The sequence below is a fragment of the Scyliorhinus canicula genome, chromosome 19 (assembly GCF_902713615.1).
Source record: "Scyliorhinus canicula chromosome 19, sScyCan1.1, whole genome shotgun sequence".
Taxonomy (NCBI): domain Eukaryota; kingdom Metazoa; phylum Chordata; class Chondrichthyes; order Carcharhiniformes; family Scyliorhinidae; genus Scyliorhinus; species Scyliorhinus canicula.
The window spans coordinates 31,380,437-31,404,416 of NC_052164.1; positions in this window are offsets into that span (position 1 = coordinate 31,380,437).

Sequence of the window (23,980 nt, forward strand, 5' to 3'; positions counted from 1 at the left end):
ATTGAAATGTCATCAGGCAGTGAGCGTTCGACTTTTGAATTATGGATACCACCAAATGTCAAAATCCAAAGCTGTCCTTGATGTCAACAAATCCTTGATGCTGATGAAGCCATAGGTAGTAATCAAGAGCAAGGTTATTTCTAATTATTACTCTCCTTATCAGGAGATACCAAGGCCAACTGTTCAATTCCACTGCTGCCTTGATCAAGTTTGGTTAACATAGGACCTGTAGGGCAGCACGGTGGCCTAGTGGTTAGCACAACCGCCTCACGGCGCTGAGGACCCAGGTTCGATCCCGGCTCTGGTTCACTGTCCGTGTGGAGTTTGCACGTTCTCCCCGTGTCTGCGTGGGTTTCGCCCCCACAACCCAAAAATGTGCAGAGTAGGTGGATTGGCCACGCTAAATTGCCCCTTAATTGGAAAAAATAATTGGCTAATCTAAATTTAAAAAAAAACATAGGACCTGTCACTGGGACAACAAAGGGGCAATGGCAAATGTGCTTACCTTAAAGTGGAAATCTCCCCTCTGGTTTCTGAGAGGATCAAATCAATAATCTCAACTCAGCTTCTGAAAGTGCAGCACCAAGCAATTTGTTATTGAGAACTAAATTTTAAACCTTGCTCTTAGGGGTCAAAAGAAAGGGATCGACAGCCTGAGCAACAAAGAAAAACAAGAAGCACTGTAGCATAGCAGTTAGCACAATTGCTTCACAGTTCCAGGGTCCCAGGTTCGATTCCTGGCTTGGATCACTGTCTGTGCGGAGTCTGCACGTTCTCCCCATGTCTGAGTGGTTTTCCTCCGGATGCTCCGGTTTCCTCCCACAAGTCCAAAGATGTGCAAGTTAAGTGGATTGGCCATGCTAAATTGCCCTTAGTGTCCAAAATTGCCCTTAGTGTTGGGTACGGTTACTGGGTTATGGGGTTAGGGTGGAGATATGGGGTTGGGTAGGGCGCTCTTTACCTACCCCTCACCAATTCTGTAACCGGTGATGGGCTAGCAGCAGTGCCAGGTGAAACTCCCGGCTCCCGCACCGAAAACGGCCGGAGAATGGGCGGGTCCCTTGCCGCACATGCGTATGGCTGACGATCTGCTGTGGTCGCGCAGTACAACATGGCGTTCTCTGTGCATGGACCCGACCCGCCATCCGCGACCCTACAGGTACCCCCTGGCCAACCCCCTAGTCCCTCAAGCCCTTGGAGAAGCCCCCCCCCCCCCCCCCCCCCCCCCCCCCCCCCCACCGCCTGTGGCACAGATCCCGGCTGGGTGTGGTGGTCCGCAGCCGCTCCCGACCGCTGGGACCACACGTGTCCTGTGCCATCTGGAACTCAGCCCGATGGGGATGTAGCATCGCAGGAGGGCCAGCCGATGACGTGCCACCGCCATTGCAACGGCACACGGTGTGTCATGCGCAATGCGATTATGTCATTTCTGAGGCAGCGGAGCATGGCTCACCGGTATCAAACCGGCGCTAGCCCCAATTTGGACACCGGAGTCGATTCTCCACCCAATTGCCGATTGCGATATCGCCGTTGGGCAATGGGAAATCCCACCCAGGATCTTTGGAAAAAACATACATTCTTCCAGAATGTTTTTAGTCATTGAAGATAAACCATCTTCGTGGTTAAAGTTTTCAATGACAACTCTACTTAAGACCCTGAACGCTGAGAGAGAATTTTACCTCTCTGGGCTGTATTTGACACCAGAACCTCCTACAATACTAATTTGTTTCAAAGCCTAAACACAACACTTATACATCAAACAAGCTCTGGAAAGTGCCCTGGACCTCTCCATCCTGTTATACTTTAGAACAATATATACTCGTAGCTAATATATCTCTAATACATTCATACTACTTAAAACTGGAAAACTATAATGCCACCTGTAATATTCATAGAATTGCCCCTGTTCATAAAAGGAATTATAATTGTTGTTTTATATTCAAATGTAAGTATTTAATTATTGTGATGTACGCACTGGCCCTATTGTTACCGTCTCTGTGCATACTATCACATGTTCATTGACTGACTGTATGTTCTCTGCATGCACTGTTGTAATTAGGTTACTCTATGGTAGGTATTGAATTCTTAACATATCTCATTGCCATGCCAGGAGAGACATTATTTCATGTAGAAGTGACCATTTATCATGTCTGTTATTCACACATAAAATAATTGAAAATCAGACTGAATTCTTAGAAGAATATTCCAGCTCCTACTGCTGCATTTATTGCAATGATTATATAAGAACATATTAAGTAGGAGCTGGAGTAGGCCACTCAGCCCTTTGTACCTGCTCTGCCTTCCATTAGGATCATGGCTGAACATCTATATCATCTCTACTTTCCTGCACGAACCCCATATCATTTAAGTCCCTTTACCCATGTTTTTCGATGTTATCTTGAATATGCTCAACAACTGAACATTCACAACTTTCTGGGACAGAGAATTCCAAAGATTCATGATTCTTTGAGTAAAGGAATTTCCCTCCATCTCAGTTCTCAATGATAAACCCCTCGTCCTCAGACTGTGTGACCCCTAGTTCTAGACTCCTGACTAGTGGAATCATCCTCGGAGCTTTCCACAGTAACTTCACTGAAGCCTACTTGAGACAAGAAGTGATTATTATTATTAGTGGAACCATCCTCCCAGCATTTACTCTATCATGGCCCTGAAGAATTTTATATGTTTTAGTAAGATCACCTCCCATTCTTCTTAAGTCTAGGAAATGTAAGCATAAGATACCCAATCCTATTTTGCAGGACTTTTAAACTTCATCCAGGAATCAGTCCAGAGATCCCTTGTAGAACTTTCTCTCAAGCAACATATCCTGCCTAGGCATTTATATGCAGAGAGATACTGGGGGATGGCCCAAGACATCCACTTCAGGTAGAAACATTGTGATTTGTACAACCGTTAGTTTGGTTTAGAACATTTCCTGGATGACCAAATGACCTAAATGCTCCTTAGTGCCTCTTATTTCTCCTTTAAAAAGGCATTTATCTGCTTGCCTTTTCTGAGTGAGTCTGTCTTTGAAGCAAAACCTTTAGGCTAATAGCTTCCATAGCTATTGCTATTCCATGGCCCACTCCCGAACCCCGGATGGCAAATTAAATTTCCTCCATCTGGAGAAATTCCAACAGGTCGGACAGCCAGTCTGCAGCAGAATGGGCAGCACGGTGGCACAGTGGTTAGCACTGCTGCCTCACAGCCCCAAGGACACGGGTGCAATTCCGGCCTGTGGTTACTGTCCGTGCAGAGTCTGCATGTTCTCCCGTGTCTGTGTGGTTTTCCTCCGGATGCTCCGGTTTCCTCCCACAAGTCCAAAGATGTGCAAGTTAAGTGGATTGGCCATGTCAAATTGCCCTTAGTGTCCAAAATTGCCCTTAGTGTTGGGTACGGTTACTGGGTTATGGGGATAGGGTGGAGATATGGGGTTGGGTAGGGCGCTCTTTACCTACCCCTCACCAATTCTGTAACCGGTGATGGGCTAGCAGCAGTGCCAGGTGAAACTCCCGGCTCCCGCGACAAAAACGGCCGGAGAATGGGCGGGTCCCTTGCCACACATGCGTACGGCTGACGACCTGCTGCGGTCGTGCAATACAACATGGCGTTCTCTGTGCATGGACCCGACCCGCCATCCGCGACCCTACAGGCACCCCCTGGCCAACCCCCAGTAGTCCCTCCAACCCTTGCAGAGGCCCCCCCCCCCCCCCCCCCCCCCCCCCTCCACACTGCACCCCACCGCCAGTGGCACAGATCCCGGCTGGGTGTGGTGGTCCGCAGCCGCTCCTGACCGCTGGGACCACACGTGTCCTGTGCCATCTGGAACTCGGCCCTTCGGGGATGTAGAATCGCAGGAGGGCCAGCCGATGACGTGCCACCGCCATTGCAACGGCACACGGTGTGTCATGCGCAATGCGATTATGTCATTTCTGAGGCAGCGGAGCATGGCTCACCGGTATCAAACCGGCGCTAGCCCCAATTTGGACACCGGAGTCGATTCTCCACCCAATTGCCGATTGCGATATCGCCGTTGGGCAATGGGAAATCCCACCCAGGATCTTTGGAAAAAACATACATTCTTCCAGAATGTTTTTAGTCATTGAAGATAAACCATCTTCGTGGTTAAAGTTTTCAATGACAACTCTACTTAAGACCCTGAACGCTGAGAGAGAATTTTACCTCTCTGGGCTGTATTTGACACCAGAACCTCCTACAATACTAATTTGTTTCAAAGCCTAAACACAACACTTATACATCAAACAAGCTCTGGAAAGTGCCCTGGACCTCTCCATCCTGTTATACTTTAGAACAATATATACTCGTAGCTAATATATCTCTAATACATTCATACTACTTAAAACTGGAAAACTATAATGCCACCTGTAATATTCATAGAATTGCCCCTGTTCATAAAAGGAATTATAATTGTTGTTTTATATTCAAATGTAAGTATTTAATTATTGTGATGTACGCACTGGCCCTATTGTTACCGTCTCTGTGCATACTATCACATGTTCATTGACTGACTGTATGTTCTCTGCATGCACTGTTGTAATTAGGTTACTCTATGGTAGGTATTGAATTCTTAACATATCTCATTGCCATGCCAGGAGAGACATTATTTCATGTAGAAGTGACCATTTATCATGTCTGTTATTCACACATAAAATAATTGAAAATCAGACTGAATTCTTAGAAGAATATTCCAGCTCCTACTGCTGCATTTATTGCAATGATTATATAAGAACATATTAAGTAGGAGCTGGAGTAGGCCACTCAGCCCTTTGTACCTGCTCTGCCTTCCATTAGGATCATGGCTGAACATCTATATCATCTCTACTTTCCTGCACGAACCCCATATCATTTAAGTCCCTTTACCCATGTTTTTCGATGTTATCTTGAATATGCTCAACAACTGAACATTCACAACTTTCTGGGACAGAGAATTCCAAAGATTCATGATTCTTTGAGTAAAGGAATTTCCCTCCATCTCAGTTCTCAATGATAAACCCCTCGTCCTCAGACTGTGTGACCCCTAGTTCTAGACTCCTGACTAGTGGAATCATCCTCGGAGCTTTCCACAGTAACTTCACTGAAGCCTACTTGAGACAAGAAGTGATTATTATTATTAGTGGAACCATCCTCCCAGCATTTACTCTATCATGGCCCTGAAGAATTTTATATGTTTTAGTAAGATCACCTCCCATTCTTCTTAAGTCTAGGAAATGTAAGCATAAGATACCCAATCCTATTTTGCAGGACTTTTAAACTTCATCCAGGAATCAGTCCAGAGATCCCTTGTAGAACTTTCTCTCAAGCAACATATCCTGCCTAGGCATTTATATGCAGAGAGATACTGGGGGATGGCCCAAGACATCCACTTCAGGTAGAAACATTGTGATTTGTACAACCGTTAGTTTGGTTTAGAACATTTCCTGGATGACCAAATGACCTAAATGCTCCTTAGTGCCTCTTATTTCTCCTTTAAAAAGGCATTTATCTGCTTGCCTTTTCTGAGTGAGTCTGTCTTTGAAGCAAAACCTTTAGGCTAATAGCTTCCATAGCTATTGCTATTCCATGGCCCACTCCCGAACCCCGGATGGCAAATTAAATTTCCTCCATCTGGAGAAATTCCAACAGGTCGGACAGCCAGTCTGCAGCAGAATGGGCAGCACGGTGGCACAGTGGTTAGCACTGCTGCCTCACAGCCCCAAGGACACGGGTGCAATTCCGGCCTGTGGTTACTGTCCGTGCAGAGTCTGCATGTTCTCCCGTGTCTGTGTGGTTTTCCTCCGGATGCTCCGGTTTCCTCCCACAAGTCCAAAGATGTGCAAGTTAAGTGGATTGGCCATGTCAAATTGCCCTTAGTGTCCAAAATTGCCCTTAGTGTTGGGTACGGTTACTGGGTTATGGGGATAGGGTGGAGATATGGGGTTGGGTAGGGCGCTCTTTACCTACCCCTCACCAATTCTGTAACCGGTGATGGGCTAGCAGCAGTGCCAGGTGAAACTCCCGGCTCCCGCGACAAAAACGGCCGGAGAATGGGCGGGTCCCTTGCCACACATGCGTACGGCTGACGACCTGCTGCGGTCGTGCAATACAACATGGCGTTCTCTGTGCATGGACCCGACCCGCCATCCGCGACCCTACAGGTACCCCCTAGCCAACCCCCAGTAGTCCCTCCAGCCCTTGCAGAAGCCCCCCCCCCCCCCCCCCCCACCCCCTGCACCCCACCGCCAGTGGCACAGATCCCGGCTGGGTGTGGTGGTCCGCAGCCGCTCCTGACCGCTGGGACCACACGTGTCCTGTGCCATCTGGAACTCGGCCCTTCGGGGATGTAGAATCGCAGGAGGGCCAGCCGATGACGTGCCACCGCCATTGCAACGGCACACGGTGTGTCATGCGCGATGCGATTATGTCATTTCTGAGGCAGCGGAGCATGGCTCACCGGTATCAAACCGGCGCTAGCCCCAATTTGGACACCGGAGTCGATTCTCCACCCAAGCGCCAATTACGATATCGCCGTTGGGCAATGGGAAATCCCACCCAGGATCTTTCGAAAAAACATACATTCTTCCAGAATGTTTTTAGTCATTGAAGATGAACCATCTTCGTGGTTAAAGTTTTCAATCACAACAATACTTAAGACCCTGAACGCTGAGAGAGAATTTTACCTCTCTGGGCTGTATTTGACACCAGAACCTCCTACAATACTAATTTGTTTCAAAGCCTAAACACAACACTTATACATCAAACAAGCTCTGGAAAGTGCCCTGGACCGCTCCATCCTGTTATACTTTAGAACAATATATACTCGTAGCTAGCATATCTCTAATACATTCATACTTACTACTTAAAACTGGAAAACTATAATGCCACCTGTAATATTCATAGAATTGCCCCTGTTCATAAAAGGAATTATAATTGTTGTTTTATATTCAAATGTAAGTATTTAATTATTGTGATGTACGCACTGGCCCTATTGTTACTGTCTCTGTGCATACTATCACATGTTCATTGACTGACTGTATGTTCTCTGCATGCACTGTTGTAATTAGGTTACTCTATGGTAGGTATTGAATTCTTAACATATCTCATTGCCATGCCAGGAGAGACATTATTTAATGTAGAAGTGACCATTTATCATGTCTGTTATTCACACATAAAATAATTGAAAATCAGACTGAATTCTTAGAAGAATATTCCAGCTCCTACTGCTGCATTTATTGCAATGATTATATAAGAACATATTAAGTAGGAGCTGGAGTAGGCCACTCAGCCCTTTGTACCTGTTCTGCCTTCCATTAGGATCATGGCTGAACATCTATGTCATCTCTACTTTCCTGCACGAACCCCATATCATTTAAGTTCCTTTACCCATGTTTTTCAATGTCATCTTGAATATGCTCAACAACTGAACATTCACAACTTTCTGGGACAGAGAATTCCAAAGATTCATGATTCTTTGAGTAAAGGAATTTCCCTCCATCTCAGTTCTCAATGATCAACCCCTCGTCCTCAGACTGTGTGACCCCTAGTTCTAGACTCCTGACTAGTGGAATCATCCTCGGAGCTTTCCACAGTAACCACTGAAGCCTACTTGAGACAAGAAGTGATTATTATTATTAGTGGAACCATCCTCCCAGCATTTACTCTATCATGGCCCTGAAGAATTTATATGTTTTAGTAAGATCACCTCTCATTCTTCTTAAGTCTAGGAAATGTCAGCATAAGATACCCAATCCTGTTTTGCAGGACTTTTAAACTTCATCCAGGAATCAGTCCAGAGATCCCTTGTAGCACTTTCTCTCAAGCAATATATCCTGCCTAGGCATTTATATGCAGAGAGATACTGGGGGATGGCCCAAGACATCCACTTCAGGTAGAAACATTGTGATTTGTACGACCGTTAGTTTGGTGTAGAACATTTCCTGGATTCAAATGCCCTAAATGCTCCTTAGTGCCTCTTATTTCTCCTTTAAAAAGGCATTTATCTGCTTGCCTTTTCTGAGTGAGTCTGTCTTTGAAGCAAAACCTTTAGGCTAATAGCTTCTATAGCTATTGCTATTCCATGGCCCACTTCCGAACCCCGGATGGCAAATTAAATTTTCTCCATCTGGAGAAATTCCAACAGGTCGGACAGCCAGTCTGCAGCAGAATGGGCAGCACGGTGGCACAGTGGTTACCACTGCTGCCTCACAGCCCCAAGGACATGGGTGCAATCCCGGCCTGTGGTTACTGTCCGTGCAGAGTCTGTATGTTCTCCCGTGTCTGTGTGGTTTTCCTCCGGGTGCCCCGGTTTCCTCCCACAAGTCCAAAGATGTGCAGGTTAGGTGGATTGGCCATGTCAAATTGCCTCTTTGTGTCCAAAAGGTTAGGCGGGGTTACTGGTTACGTGGACAGGGTGGGGGCATGGGCTTAAGTAGGGTGCTCTATCCAAGGGCTGGTGCAGACTCGATGGGCCGAATGGCCTCCGTCTACACTGTAAATTCTGTGATTCTGTACTAGATAAACAAAGAACTACAATGTAATAAATGTAATTGTTTAGTACAACATTTGTGATTGATTGCCGACAGCACATAAGTTAATTGCGCTTAAAAATACATGGGAGGGCGGCACGGTGGCGCAGTGGTTAGCACTGCTGCCTACGGCACTGAGGACCCGGGTTCGATCCCGGCCCCGGGTCACTGTCTGTGTGGAGTTTCCACATTCTCCCCGTGTCTGCGTGGGTTTCACCCCTACAACCAAAAGATGTGCAGGGTAAGTGGATTGGCCACGTTAAATTGCCCCTTAATTGGAAAAAAATTATTGGGTACTCCAAATTTTTTTTTTAAATACATGGAGCGGGAATTCTCTGATTCTGAGGCTAAATGTTCACGCCATCGTAAACAGGCCCCCAGGAGCAGCGATCCTGAGCCCTACAGGGGGCCAGCACGGCACTGGAGCGACTCACATAGCTCCAGCAGCCGATATGAGGTCAAACGGGCACCGTGGGTCTGTGCATGTGCGACGCGGCCAGTGCGAATTTGCTTTAGCATGCTGCGACCGGCGCGAATCCGTGCATGCATGGTAGCTTCCTTCTCTGCGCCGGCCTCAACTCAACATGGTGGAGAGCCACAGGGGCTGGCGTGGAGTCCCCCCCCCCCCCCACCCCCGGACGGATCCCCCACCTGGCCGCCCCCCGCAGGATGGACGCCGAGGTCCCGCCGGGTAAGACCACATGTGAACGGCGCCGGCGGGACTTGGGCTATCTCAGCGGCCACTCGGCCCATCCCGTACAGTCACCAGAGAATCGGCGGACCGGCGTCGGGCAGCGTCGCGTGAATCGCGCCCGGCCCAGAGATCCTCCGACCTGGCCCCAAGGTCAGAGAATCCCACCCATATTGCATCAACTGCTATTATTTACATGATCTTTTGCTGGTCAATACATCTGTTCGGAGAGTTAAAATTTCATGTCAAAGTTCCTCTGCCACTTTTGGAAGATCAGGCAAATCACATCAGCAGTTGAAAGAAACGCAAGGGGTCTGTGGGCATTCCCTGGCCGCCCTAAGGATTTACTTAAGATATCAGGGCAAGGGAAAACATTGTCTGGGATATAGGGTTCACCTATGAGAGCAAAAAGGAAGTAAAGTCACCATAGTCCCAAATGACCATAGGCTGCTTTCCCATTGAGGGGAAGAGCGGACTGGTGGTGATTTAACCTGAGGGTCACAGCACCTCTGGCGAGGGGCAAAGTTGAGAACGCGGAGCTTCTCAACCTCAGCTGGTACAGGAATTGAACCTATCCTGTTAGCAGATTCATCTTTATAATATTACAATAGAACATAAATGAGGTTCCTGCCTGAGTTATGGACAGACAATGGCTTTAATGCTGAGTACAGAGTGCCACAGATAGCAGAGCCATGCAGAATTCATAATAGACATGCCCTGGAACCAAGATTTCCTTTCATCCAATTTCACAACTCCACCTTTTTTAACCAAACAAGTGAATTATTGATGCCACTCATTTTTAAAAATGTTTTTATGAAGAGTTTCTCATATTATACAGAGCAAAGATGAGCGTGAACGTACACAGAAAATATAGATACTTTGGTTGTCTTTTGTTATTTACATCGGTTACACTTTCTTGTTTTTCGGTAGGTGCTTCGTTTTGGCTGGATCCTCTGCTTCCCTCTCCCCCTTTTCCCCTTGACCACTCTATCCTTCTAGTCATCTGGCGTGCCCTCTTCACCCTTTGGGTCTTTTAACCGGTTCTTCTTGGAATGGAGTAACGGCGTATATCTTGTTGGGATGTGTTGGGCCTGATTGGGCTCCATGCCTGTTTATTCTCCCCCTCCCCCCATCTCCTGCAACCCCCCCCCCACTCCTCGCTTTTAATTTGTGTCTGTAGTTTTACTGTGGCTTCCCTCTCCCTTCATCTGGCTCATTAGCTATTGGCTATTGGCTACAAACAGGTCTTGGAACAACTGGGTGAATGGTGCCCATGTTTTCTGGACGCCCTCCTCCAACCCTCGGATGGCGAATTTAATCTGGAGAAATTCCAACCGGTCGGACGGCAGTCTGCAGCTTTGGCCGTTGCTGCTGATCAACAGCTTAGCAGGATTCTCCGGTGGGCGGTTAGGGAGACAAAGGCAAGGACATCGGCCCTCCTCCCCATGAAGAGATCTGGCTCTTCTGATACCCCGAAGACTGCCACTCTCGGGCATGGCTCCACCCTCACCCCCACCCCCTTGGACATTGCCTCGAAGAACCCGACTCGTCTGAGGCAAGACCAGAACATGTGGCCGTGGTTGGCTAGGCCTCCTTGGCACCGTTCTAATTTGTCCTCCACCTCCAGAAAGACCCTGCTCATTCAGGTTCTCGTTAAGTGAGCTGTGTGTCCCACTTTCAGCTTAGCCTTGTGTATGTGGAGATGGAATTGACCCTGTGCAGTGCTTCGCTTCAGGGTCTCAACCTTATTTCAAAGCCGAGGTCTTCCTTCCACTTTTCCCTTGTCTCGTCCAGTGGTGTGTGTGCCCTTTCCAGTAGTCGCCCATACAGGTGTCCGCAGTTCCCCCTCCCTCAGATGTCCACGTCCAGTAGGTCCTCTAACAGCGATTGTTGTGGTGGGCATGGATATGTCCTTGTTTCCCTACATAAGAGGTTTTTGACCTGCATATATCTAAGCTTTTTCCCCCAGCCAGCTGGAACTTCTCTGTTAGTTCCTCTATAGTGTTGTCGGTCTGTTGTCTGTGTAGAAGTCCCTAACTGTCAACGTCCCCATATCCTGTCTCCACATTGAGATCTTTTCTAATTCTTTTATGGTGTTCCCCTGGGCCTCCAATTGCCTTTCTGCCTTGTCCAGGGCCATCTGCGTGCTTGCCAGAGTCTCTGCGACTGCCACCCTGACCACAGCCTGGATATCGGTCTTTGTCTCCTCTCTGTGTTCTCTTACCTAGTTCCTAACATCCTCCATCCACCCCCTGGTGAGGGGGGGCTCCGTGTGCGGTGAGCTGTTCCTTCTCGTTCTGGCGTGGCCGGCGCTTTGTCACTTTGGGCGTCTGCCGACTCGGCCACCTGCCTCCCCTGGCTTTTCCAATCTCTCGTCTCTTTGCAGCCTCTGGAGATGCAGTTGTTAGGGTGCGGGGATACTTTTTTTCCTGGTTTTGGCTGATTATTTCGAGTAAAAGAGCCTATTTTCAGATTTGCAGGAGGAGAGCCAACTGATGTGTGACTACTCAGCACATCCCCATCACCGGAAGACTACAGATGCCAATCACGATGACACTCACAGCACTGTGAGGATAGACTTGTTTTTCTGACAATTCTACTGAACTGCAGTATTACTGTTTGCACAAGCAAAAGCGTTCTGCTCAATTATCATTTTTCAATCATGTACAGGCTTAGTGGCCTGATACTTGTGTGTAACCCTAATGCTTTTGATGTGTCTGCCTCATTGTCAGAAGCACAGCTTGTATTCATTTTTTAAAATTCTCTTTATTGGATTGTGACGAGCACTTGGCAAGGACACCTCACTGTAACCTGAATATATCCATTGTGATTTGTACTTCTGCTGTGTCTGAATTATTTTTCCATAAGTGTTTTTAAGAATTTAATATCACAATACAATGACGCCAATCAGTCTACTGGTGGCTCTTAGTAAACTTGGTAATACCAATAATATCTTACTCTGAAGGAATGGAAAAATAGACATTTGCATCAGACTTTTTTTCCACTTATGTATGGCGGTCTCTGCGTATATGTCGATACGTCGATAAATTCGGATACTCAGCAGCAGATCGTTGATGCAAAGACACCATGTGCAGTAAGACTATAAGACCATAAGACATAGGAGCAGAATTAGGCCACTCGGCCCATCAGGTCTGCTCCGCCATTCAATCATGGCTGATATTTTTCTTATCCCCATTCTCCTGCCTTCTCCCCATAACCCCTGATCCCCTTATTAATCAAGAACCTATCTATCTCTGTCTTAAAGACACTCAATGATTTGGACTCCACAGCCTTCTGTGACAAATAGTTCCACAGTTTCACCACCCTCTGATTGAAGAAATTCCTCCTCATCTCTGTTTTAAAGGATCGTTCCTTTAGTCTGAGGTTTCCTCGGCTTCTATTTTTCCTACAAGTGGAAAGATCCTCTCCACGTCCACTCTATCCAGGTCTCGCATGTCCTGTAAGTTTCAATAAGATCCCCCCTCATCCTTCTAAACTTCAACGAGTACAGGCCTAGAGTCCTCAACCATTCCTCATATGAAAAGCTCTTCATTCCAGGGATCATTCTTGTGAACCTCCTCTGGACCCTTTCCAAGGTGATAAAAAGGGCCACATTGAATGCACATATTGGGGGGGGGGGGGGGGGGGGGGGGGAAGCAAAAGCCGAATAAAACAAATAGCAAGCAGAATAAAGGAAAAAGCGTTCATGTGAGAGTACCTTTAAGAAATAGATGTTTAAGCAATGTACCTTTAAGAAATGGAGCAGCTCATATTACTGGTGATGCCAGAGTGTGGGTGGAGCTGGGTTTTTAGCTCAGCCGTTTTGCAGTGATTTAGTTTCAGTTTTGAGGAAAAGAGCTTGGGTGTGTCTGTGTTTGCAGTGAGCTGGATTCTGCTGTGATCTCTGCCATGAAAGATTATCTCTGTATCATTTGGGTGAATTAAACTCATAATAGTCTTTAACCTGATGTGCTTCTGTTTAAAGATGTTAAGTCTTTTGGAGGTTTGAAGGAACATTTTGAGGGATTATTTAGTGTTGTATTATTTTCGGGGCTATCTTTAAAGTAAGGGGTGGTAAATGATCCAATGTTTATTTAAAAAGGTTAAGTTGAATTCATGGAATAAACATTGTTTTGTGTTTAAAAACCCATGTGTCCATAATTGTAATAGCACACCTGGTGACCAAGCCGTGTGCTTCAAAAGCAACAATACATTAAAGGGAAAGGTTGGTTGAACTCCATGATACATTTTGGGGTTCTGAAAACGCCGCTCCCGTGACAGTAATACAAAAAGTTATGTCAGGAGGGACCCAATTCTCAGTCAGATAATGAGTTGTCATTTAATGTACCTGCTATTTCTATAAATCAGCACTGAGTCACTCCACTAGTGGATGGACAGCCAGTATAATGGAAGTGAACACTAGGGCAGCAATATCGCTGGTGTCAGGGGCTATTTATATAGAAAAGCTACGACATATCTTTCTGAAACCCTCAAGGATGGTGCTAAAACATTTCACTGGAGAGGTGGTTCCGTTGAGGAGTCATATTGATGTAACAGTACAATTGAATGGACAGATGGCAGATTTGTCCTTGCACATAGTCAAAGGAAATTATTCAGCACCAATGGGAAGAACTTGGTTGGAAAAGATCAGGTTAAAATTCGGCTGAAGTAAACCTCATGACTAATTCCATATCATGCCTTACTAAAAACCTGAAGAAACATGCTTTTGTTTTCAACAGTGATCTGGGAAGTATGAAGGATATCTAAGTAACGTTGAAGATCGAAGAAGAGTCAGGCAAAATGCTTGGTGCCTTACACAGGGGTGCCAGGGGCTGGTTTAGTATAATGGGCTAAACAGCTAGCTTGTAATGCAGAACAATGCCAGCAGCGCGGGTTCAATTCCTGTACAGGCCTCCACGGACAGGTGCCAGAATGTGGCGAATAGGGGCTTTTCACAGTAGCTTCATTGAAGCCTACTTATGACAACAACCGATTATTATTATTATATATTAAATACACAATCAGACCTAAAATAGAGATAGAAGTAGAGCGACTGGTCAAGACGGAAGTCTTAGAACCTTTAATATGAGTGAATGGGCGATACTGATCATGCCAGTAATGAAAAATGACGGATCCGTCCGGATTTGTGACAACTTCAAAGTAACTATTAATCCTGTACTCTGAGCAGAATAACCTCCATCCCTATTCACAGGGTTGGCTGGAGGACAACACTTTGGTAAGATCGACCTCAGACAAGCATATCTACAAATGAACATGGATCAGGATTCACAACAGTTCCTGACAAGTGTGGCACACACAGAGCTATTTTGATACAAAAGATCACCATTTGCATGAAATAGAGCTCAGTGTTACCTGATGACATCCTGGTAATTGGAAAGAATGAGAAAGAACATCTTTGCAACCCAGATGCCAGACTTCAGAGATTTGAAGACAATGGATTAAGAGTCTGAAAAGACAACTTTGAATTTTATCAAATTTAGATTGAACACCTGGGACAAATCCACGCCAGGGGACTGCATAAATCACCTTCAAAGGTCAAAGCAATTACCGAGACACCCGCACCTCAGAATTTTAATCAACTTCGATCTTTCTTAAGCTTACTAAGTTACTATGGAACGTTTGTCCCCAAACTGGTGACAAACCATATTCCACCTTAAGACTGGAGTTATTCGTACAGGCAGGATGTCACCTTTGGGGAATGTGAATTATTATTTCATCACTATTAAATGAGCTATTTACACAAAGGCCATTGTGGTATTGTGAGAATGATAGAGATAGCAAGGAGCTATTCTGGTGGCCCGGTTTAAATTCTGAAGTAGAGGAGAAGGTACGAATGTGTTTGTCTTGTGCAAAATTGCAAAACCTGCCGCCATTAGCAAGTTGCATCCACGGGAATAGCCAAAAGAGGCTTGGCAATGGGTACACATTGATTATGCAGGACCGTTTCAGGAGTGCATGTTTCTCATTCTAGTAATGTTTGTTCAAAATGGCCAGGTGTTTCCATCATGAAATCAAGATCAGTGGGGAAGGCAATTGAGATCTTGGGAGAAACCTTCAGCAGATTTTATTACTCTGAACAATTGGTGAGTGGTAATGGACCACAGTTCATAGCTCGAGTGATTGATAACTTCTTGAAGGAGAAGGGAATACAACACATCAGGTCCGCACCATACCTGCTCCAAACGGTTTGGCACAACATTTTGTGAAAATGATGATGTGATGAATGTAAGAACTATCTATATATTATATTTTAGATTTTGTTTTAGTTATATTATTAAGAACCCTAGGTTCAAATACATACAGGCAGTATGTTTGCTAAAGAGTCATAAAGGTGAGGTAATCATTGATTTTAACCATTTACTTCTTTACAGAGAGAATGCTAATAGAATATTGTTTGTTTTTGTTTTTGGAAGTGTAGATAATTGATGAGGGAGTGCTGTTTAGGCCTCACCAAGGAGATCATGGGACATCTTAATGAGATACAGTTTTTTTTAATTTGTTCATGGGATGTGGGCATTGCTGGCTGGGCCTGAATTTATTGCCTCTCCCTGAGGCAATTTAAGAGTCAATCATGTTGCTGTGGATCTGGAGTCAGCGTCGACCAGACTAGGTAAGAGTGGCAGATTTCCTTCCCCAAAGGACATTAGTGAACCAGATGGGTTTCTGTGGCAATAGACAATGGTTTCATGGTCATCAATAGACTTTAAAGTACAGATTTGTTTTTTAGTTGAATTCAAATCTCATCATCCACCATGGTAAGATTCGAACTCGGGTCTCCAGAACATTACCCTGGGTCTCTCGATTACTCACCCAGTGACAATACCACTATACAGCTGCCTCCTCCTGACCTAATTAATGGGAGGAGCCGGGTTTGCCTGTTATTTTTGAAGTTTTTCAAAGGGATTTGAGTCTGACTAAGACACAGGTTTTCAGATTGTTCCTGGAAAGGTCTCTCCCCAAAGGTCTGCACAGAGGGCAGAAAGTAATCCTGATTGCTAACTTTATTTATGAGTGGATTTTGAACTGCATTGGGTCATTTCATTGGAATATATAGAATGGTAGGTGTAGATAGCGAGTTAAAGGGCACAATTAGTTGGCACTGCTGCCTTACAGCGCCAGGGACCCTAGTTCAAATCTGGCCTTGGGTGATTATCTGTGTGAAGTTTGTATTTTCTCCCCGTGTCTGCGTGGGTTGCCTCCGGGTGCTCCGATTTCCTCCCACAGTCCAAAGAGCTGCAGGGTAGGTGGCTTGGCCATTATAAATTCCCCTTAGTGTCCAGTTATGTGCGTGTTAGGTGGACTCATGGGGATAGGCTGGGGGCCTGGGTGGAGTGCTCTTTCAGAGGGTCGTGCAGACTCGATGGCCGAATGGCACTGTAGGGATTCTATGATTTCTATGATTTAGCGGCCTCGTCGCCCCTGACTTGCTGTCGGGATGAGGTCATTGAATCTCCCGAAACGCCTCTCGGGAGATTGCGATGTCCAAAATGCCTCACGAGATTTAACAAAATTTGACGAGGTGTTGCGATCTGCACCTTGCCCTCACTGGGATTGCTCCAGATCTGCATATTTAAATAAGCCAGCAGGAAATGACTCAAGTACGGCCTTGGTGGAGAGAAACTCTCTGAGGCCAAAAAATCCCGGCAGTGCTGTTGAATAGCAGGGTATCTTCCGGTGCTGCAGCCCAAAACTGGAGATAGATTTTTTTTCCGCTGAATCGCGACAAAATATTTCCTTTTATTTAAGAGCTATTTAACTGTTAATTGTAAAGCTATTGCTTTGATGTTAATGTGTTAATTTTGGGTTTAAGTTAAAGTTTGTTTTAACTTAAAAGACACCTATTGGTCAGAGTTATCCCTCCTGGGGTGAAATATCCTTGCCTCACAGTTTTACAAATTAAATTGTTTTGGGTTTCTTGCCCGGCTTCCTGACAAAAATTGGGGTCTGGTCCAGGGCCATATTGGCAGCTGGAGCTGCGAGCTCCATGACAGCAGCCTGCTAGCCCCCTGCAAGGCAGTGAATCTGTGGCCTTTTGACACCTGTTTTTGTGGCATAAAAGACCGGGGGCGGGATTCTCCGACCCTCCGCCGGGTCGCAGAATCTCCCGGAGCCGGCGTCAATCCCGCCCCCGCCGTGTCCCGCATTCTCCACCACCCGGGAATCGGCGGGGGTGGGAATTGCGCCGCGCCGGTCGGCGGGTCCCCCCCCAGCGATTCTCCGGCCCGCGCGATGGGCTGACGTCTCACCGCTGACAAACCTTTCCCACCGGCGTGAATTAAACCACCTCTGGTGCTGGCGGGGTTGGCGGTGTGGGCGGGTGCCGGGTCCTGTGGGGGGGGGGGCGCAGGCGATCTGGCCCCGGGGGTGCCCCCACGGTGGCCTGGCCCGCGATCGGGACCCACGGATCGGCGGGCGGCTCCGTGCCGTGGGGGCACTCTTTTTCTTCTGCCTTCGCCATGGTCTCCACCATGGCGGAGGCGGAAGCTGACACTCCGGCGCATGCACGGACTTCCGCCGGCCGGCGAAGGCCATTCGGCCCCGGCTGGCAGGGCGCCAAAGGCCGTTCGTGCCGGCCGGCGGAGCGGGAACCACTCCGGCGTGGGTCTAGCCCCTAAAGGTGTGGAATGGGGAGGCCAGACGCCGGAGTGGTTCACGCCACTCCAAAACACCGGGACCCCCCGCCCCGCTGGGTAGTGGAGAATCCCAGCCCACAGTTTTGACGACGGCTTGGGGTCATAGTCCCAAAAATGGAGAATCCAGTCCCCTATCTCTGGTCTATTTAAAATGATTTTGAAATGAGAAGTTAGTCGCATTGGCAGGTGAATTAAAAATACAGGTCCCAGCTAAAGCTAGGAAGGTAGCTATTGCTCAGCATTTAAATTTGAAAGGGATGCTAGAAACGAGGTAGTGCAACATCAAGGCATTTACTGGTGGGGAAATTGAGGTGGCGAGAGAGTTTAGTTGCAGTTCGAGTGTGAGAGAATGAGAGGGAATTAAAAAGGCTAGAAAAATAAATGGAAATGCAGGAAAAAGGAAAAGAAATGGAGAAGGAAATTAGGAAGGTGTAATCAGAGAGAGGCGGAAAAGCATTAGATAAAGATGAAAAAGCAAAAAAGAGAGAGAGTTCCAACTTAAGGCACTGGAAATTAGAGGGAAGCTGCCAGGAGCTAAAGGAGTGCTTAATCTTAGAACAGGACCCAGTGGCGATATGCTTAAAGTTTTACAGGCTCTATCAAAATTCGAAGAGGAGGAGGTTGAAACCTTTTTTTCGGGCTCTTGAGAAAATAACAACCGAATGGAGTGGCCGAATGGAGTACCCATGGAAAGTAAATTGATGGGCAGGCACAGGAGATTTATGGTTCCATGTCAGAGGGGTTTTCTAAAAATTATGGTGAGGTAAAAAGGCTATTCTAGGTGCAATGAATTAGTTCCCAAAGCATACAGGCAAAATTTCAGAATTTAAGGAGACGGGGGATAGATATATGCCGAATTCGAAAGGGTTAAGCAGAACAATTTTGATAGGTGGGTACGAGAGTTAGGAGTTGCAACTATCTATGAGGCTCTGACAGAAGTCATTCGCTCAGAGGTGTATTAAGAATTCCCTATGTTCTACCATATGAAGACCAAAGGATGGCAGCTGCTAGACAAGCAGCAATTATGGCTGACGAATATCAGCTGATCCATAAATTTAAATAATTGTTCCATCACCCCCATAATTTTGAAAAGGATAGGAAGTGGGAGAGTGGAAGGAAGGCAGCTAGCCAAGGTAAGGAATTGACAGCTGGAAATGTTCCGGATCTCCTCAAATCAGGGAGTTATTGAGAATGGAGGTGAGACTTGAAAGCCTAAGTGCTACGATTGTAATTAGGTGGGGCATGTTCGTTCAGATGTTGGAAGTTGCAAGGAAGGCCGATGGGAAATGCTGGAGTTCATAAGGGAACAAAAGTGGAGAATACTACAGGGCAGACGATAGCTTTAACTGGACTTGGGAGACCTGTGGTAAACACTGCTGTGGGAACAGGTGTGATGAATGAGGCACAGGAGAGATATGCAGCATTTCTGACTAAGGGGAAGATCACCCCATTTTTCTCAACTGATGTAGCCAAACCCATAGCAATCTTAAGGGATACAGGAGCTACTTAAACTCTCTTACTGGAGAAGGATTTGGTTTTCCCTCCAGCAAGCTCAATGAAAGCTAAGGTAGTAATGAATGGGGTAGGTGGATATTATATCCCAGTTCCATTGTATAGAGTACAATTGGAGTGTGATTAAATGCCAGCTGTCAGAGTGGTTAAGAAATTCCCAGTGGACAGAGTAGACATACTTTTGGGGAATAATTTGGCACGAGTGAAGGTTGTAGCTTCACTCTTGATTACAGAGAGTCTGAGGGAAATAATACGGATAGCACGAGATACCAATGGCAGGGCATGTGAGAATTATCAAAACTCATTGGGCATTAAGTGACTCAAAGAAAGAAATGTTGAAAGACATTAATCACAAGTCAAATGACTATGTTAGTGAATTTGATTCTGCTGACACTGATAAAATTATCTCTACAAGAATAATTCCTCACAGAAGTTTGTCAAAGATAAAATCTGTTAGGAACCCAGCTTCTGACAACTTCAGGACTGGAGGTGATCCTAAGAAAGAGGAGTATAAATCTAATAGTAATAACAGTGATGAATATTCAGACAAGTGTTCTGATTATGAAGAAATGTTAAACAACTGCTAATGAATGGACCTGTCACTGACTGATCTTGGCCAGATGGCAAGTAATTCTTCCAAAGCCAGCAAATCGGAAGAAGAAAGTGAATTGGACTTTTCTAAAAGTAATTTGTTACATCTTTTTGCAATATGGGCGGCACGGTAGCACAGTGGTTAGCACAGTTGCTTCACAGCGCCAGGGTCCCAGGTTCGATTCCCAGCTTGGGTCGCTGTCTGTGCAGAGTCTGCACGTTCTCCCTGTGTCTGCGTGGGTTTCCCCGGGTGTTCCGGTTTCCTCCCACAAGTCTTGAAAGACGTGCTGTTAGGTAATTTGCACATTCTGAATGATCCCTCAGTGTACCCGAACAGGCGCTGGTGTGTGGCGACTAGGGGATTTTCACAGTAACTTTGTTGCAGTTGTCATGTGAGAGTACCTTTAAGAAATGGGTGTTCACTACTGCAGTGACGTCAGAGGGTGGAGCTGGGCTGTCTGTCAGCTTTTTACTTTCGTTTTAGCCTGTTTGCTGCAGGGTGCAATTTAGTTTTGTTTTTAGCGTTGGAGATGAAGCCAGACAGAGCATTTGTACTGTTGATCTCTCTGCCATGAAAATACTATATTTTCATCATTTGGTGAATTCAGAATTATAAATGTTCTCAGTAGTGAATGTAAACCTAATGTGCTTCTGTTAAAAGGTGTTTCTTTTGTCTTCTGGATGTTGTTTGGGATGTTAAAGGATTAATTAGTGTTGTATTCTTTGGGGGTTGTATTTAAATTAATGGTTGCTAAGATGTTCACTGTATGTTTTATAAAGGTTAACTTGAGTTCATAGAATAAACATTGTTTTGCTTTAAAAAATACTTTTCTATTTCTGCTCTACCATACCTGTAGAGTGGGCCGTGTGCTCCCCATATCACAATCCAGTAAAAGTTGTGGGTCAGGTGAACTCTATGATACACTTTGGGGTTCTCTAAACCCTGGCCCAGAACAAAGTGTTAATGTAAGCCTACTTGTGACAATAAAGATTATTATTTATAAACCCATTGCCATTCACTTAAGGTGTAAATATCTCCCAGAGCATGTCTGTTCAGAAGGAAAATACACCTAATAGCTTGGCATCAGCTATTCAGGTGGAGGTCAGCAATGAATGTGTAATGACACCAATCAAACGGCCGATTAACCTACATCCTTTTAAAGGCCCACAGTGCCTCTTCAAAATAAAGGAGGCAAATAGCAAAGAAGATGAAATAATTAATGATCAATTCTTTTTGAAGATGAAAAGGAAGGTGGATGAAGAACCATATAATGATTCTGCAACCACATCCGTTAACAAAATACAGAAAGTTCATGGAACCAATAATGTGACATCCTCTGATTCTGATAAGTAGTTGCAGGCCACCACCATTTAAAGGAACAATGTCTGCTCAGTTCAACATATCCATTATGGATACTCCAAGGCATAGGCGTCACCTTGGTATTTGTGAAAGGAAAAAAGAAAAGTTGAAATCTGGAAAGCACAAATTGAATAAGTCCATATTACTCAATGGAGATAAAAGCTGTGATTTTAAAAACCTTGCATATTTTTCTAAGAATTATTGGTTAATTCAATTGTGTGGCGACTGCAGGTCAAGTGGGGCTAGAATTGACTGCACATTAGTCCAGGGGTGTTGTAACAGTGGGGTGAAGGAGTACTGTATTATAGTTCACCTTTTCTGTTCAATAAACATTTTATTCTTTTGGTAAACGTTTATCAGCAAACTTGAAAGTCTGGTCATCCATGTTTCTAAAAAAGGTTACGATCTGTCAAGCCAGTGTTCCACTCGGGGATCTGATTGTCCAGTAGTAACATCACTTGTAATGGTACTTCAAGTGTAAACCAGGTCAACTACAATAGGTTGAGAGGGGAGGTGAGGAGGGAAGTAAGACTGGAAAAGAGAGAGTATGATAATAGAATGGCTGTCAACCTCCTAACCTTGTTTGGACATTAAGGGCAATTTATCATGGTCAATCCACCTAACCTGCACGTCTTTGGACTGTGGGAGGAAACCGGAGCATCCGGAGGAATCCCACACAGATACGGGGAGAATGTACAGACTCAACACAGAGAATGACCCAGCGGGGAATCAAACCTGGGACCCTGGAGCTGTGAAGCCACAATGCTAGCCGCTGGAAAGTGCTGGAAAGGCTGGCTCTGCCCAGGATGAGTAAATCACCTGATCTGAATGGCTTGCATCTCCGTTTGCTCAAGGGAGTGGAGGTGGAGATGGTGGCAGGGTTTGCTTTAGTTTCTCAGCTTCCCTGGATGTGGGGGAAGTGCCAGATGATTGGAGAGTGGCAAATGTGACACCCTTATCTCAAAATAGGTGCAAGGACAGTCCTAGACTAACTGGCCTATAGTTGCTAAGATCAGGGGTGGGTGACATTTTGGATTCTTCAACCAAGGACAAAAATCACCTGATACTTGAAAAGGCTTGAGTTAATTAGGGAGAGCCAGCACCTATTTGTGAAAGTAGACTCTGCTTGGCTAATCTGATTGAATTTTTTGATGAAGCAGAAGAGAGGGTTAACAAAGGGAATGAAATTGGTTCCCTTCTGGATTTTAAAACAAAACCCTTGACAAGAGACAACAAAGAGAAGATTAATGAAAGTAATGTGATGGATTTCTTGCTGGATTTTAAAGTAAAACAGACAGCAAAAGGCTGATTAACATGATTGAGGTTTATGGGCTAGGAGGGCCAGTGTGTAGTTGGATAAGAAACTGTCTTGAGAACAGAGAGTAGCGAGTTATGGTGGATGGTTCTTTATTGGAGTGGAGGGTGGCTGAGAGTGATGTTCCTCAAGTCAGTAGCAGCATTGCTTTTTGTTGCTATACATGTATGACTTGGAGCTTGGAATGTAGAGCAAAATGTCAAAGTTTGTCAATGACACCAGACTTGAGGAAAGGCAAACAGTGAGGATAATATGAATTGTCTCAAACAAGACAGAGATCAGCTGACGGACAATTGGCTGATGGAATTTAATGGAGAGAGGTGTGAGGTGATGCATTTTGGCAGAAGTGATGGGAGAGCCAATATAGAATTAATGGCACAATTCTGAAGAATGTGCAAGAAGAGAGGGATCTGGGCGTACATATGCATCAAACTTTGAAGGTGGTAGAGTGGTCAGTAAAGCAAGCGGGATGTCAGGCTTCATAAATAGAGGCATTGAGTACAAAGGCAAGGAAACCCTGGTTATTCCCCAATCACAATACTACCACACCAGGAAAGACATGACGAACCTTTAGAGGGGCAGGATAGATGTATCAGGAAATAGCCGACAGCGAGGGTGGATTTAGTTACAAGCTTGGAGTGGAAAGTCTGGGCTTGTTCTTGGGTAAAAGATTTTATAGAGGTGTATAAAACAGGCTTCAATAAAGTAGACAAGCAAAGGTTCTTCACATTAGCTGACCATACAAAGACTAGGACATAGATTTAAGATTTTGGACAAGAGATGCAGGGGGAATGAATGGGAAAAACGTTCTTTGCAGCAACTGGTGATAACCTGGAACTCATTGTCTATGAGGGTGGATATGGAAACAATCAATGATTCAAAAGGAAACTGGATAGGCACTAGAAGGAAATAAACTCGCTGGGTTATGGGGACTGGGTGAACTGTTCTGTGAGTAGCTGTTATGGGGTTGATGGGTTGAATGGCCGCTGTCTATGCTGCAAGTGGCTTTATGATTCTACTGTACAGAGATCTGTGGCTTTGGTATTAGGTTATTAGATCTGTTTGATCTGACCCTAGTCCATCAATCTGGAAGCTTGAAATTAATTGCCAGAGTTGCTGACAGTTAATATTGCAGGTTGTAACTTGGCTCAGACACCAGATTTGACAGATGCGGCCCAGAATTTTGAGAGAAATTGTCTCACCTTGAGGAATCCGCAGGAAGACCTAATTGAGTACTGTCCCCATTAGAGAGTATTAAAACAGCTGCGTGTGTGTGATGAACGGTATTAATAACCGCCGTAAACGGTACCTGATCTTTAATACCTTGCCCCTTTA